This window comes from Tiliqua scincoides, chromosome 1, assembly GCF_035046505.1.
Source record: "Tiliqua scincoides isolate rTilSci1 chromosome 1, rTilSci1.hap2, whole genome shotgun sequence".
Lineage (NCBI taxonomy): Eukaryota > Metazoa > Chordata > Lepidosauria > Squamata > Scincidae > Tiliqua > Tiliqua scincoides.
In genome coordinates, this window is record NC_089821.1 from 239351392 (window position 1) to 239352336 (window position 945).

Genomic DNA, 945 nt, shown 5'->3' on the forward strand with positions numbered 1-945 from the left:
CCTCCTCTGCCCCACTGATTAAATATTCACCCACACCGTCCACCAGCTGCTCCTGTCAGGGTAAGATCTCAGCTGGTTTGCTGTGTTACAGAGGGGGAGGGAAAACAGGTTTAGTTTTAGTTTAGCCAGGGGGCAAATGGTCAGATTTTTGAAATGCTGAACCAACAAATAGAAGCAGGATGATCTTTTCTTTCCTGGGAAGGGGAATAGGGAAGACAGTAATACGGATAAATAGGATTCCTGAACCACCTTAGCCTCACCTTTTTCATCTCCACTACAGCGACATTCTTCACCTCAAGTTCTGTGACACTCATCGAAAGACACAATGATCACAAGACAATGATCTCTTCATTCCTGCCTATTGTAATGCAGATGTAGGGCTTTATTTTTCCAATCTCTAGACCAGCCATTTTCAACCACTGTGCCATGGCACACTGGTGTGCCGCAAGTGGTTCACAGGTGTGCCTATGGAATTTGGGGGAAGGTCATTTATTGCGTGTCATCCTTGCACAGGGGCCATGCTAATCTTCTCTGTATCGTTCCAATTTTAGTATATGTGCTGCTGAAGCGAGCACAAGGTCATTTATTAGTAGGGCCAATGGGGATGTGAGCCCCCACTGGCAGCATGGTGTGGCTTGTCAATTGTAAAAAACCTGATGGTGTGCCTTGACAATTTTAGTGGCCTTGTCAGTGTGCCATGAGACGAAAAAGATTGAAAATCACTGCTCTAGACTGACTTAAACATGTCATGTTTAGTTTACAGCAAATTAAAGAAAATCTTGCAAAGTGAGCCAAATCTGAGCCATTCAGTTTTAGCAGAAGTCATCTTAGTCTGGAACCAAGCTAAGATCATGCATGGGTCCTGTTTGGGACTACTGCCCCAGGTTCTACAAAGCATGTGATCATCACCTTGGAGAGAAGGTATTACACAGAGCTTTCCACTGA

General features: G+C 44.7%; 1 non-coding gene across 1 annotated transcript; it reads right to left on the bottom strand.

Moving 5' to 3' along the window:
- Positions 1-469: 469 nt before the first annotated feature.
- Positions 470-575, bottom strand: LOC136638379 (U6 spliceosomal RNA). The gene has a single exon (XR_010793603.1). It is a non-coding gene; the product is annotated as a U6 spliceosomal RNA (small nuclear RNA).
- Between the last annotated feature and the right edge of the window lie 370 nt (positions 576-945).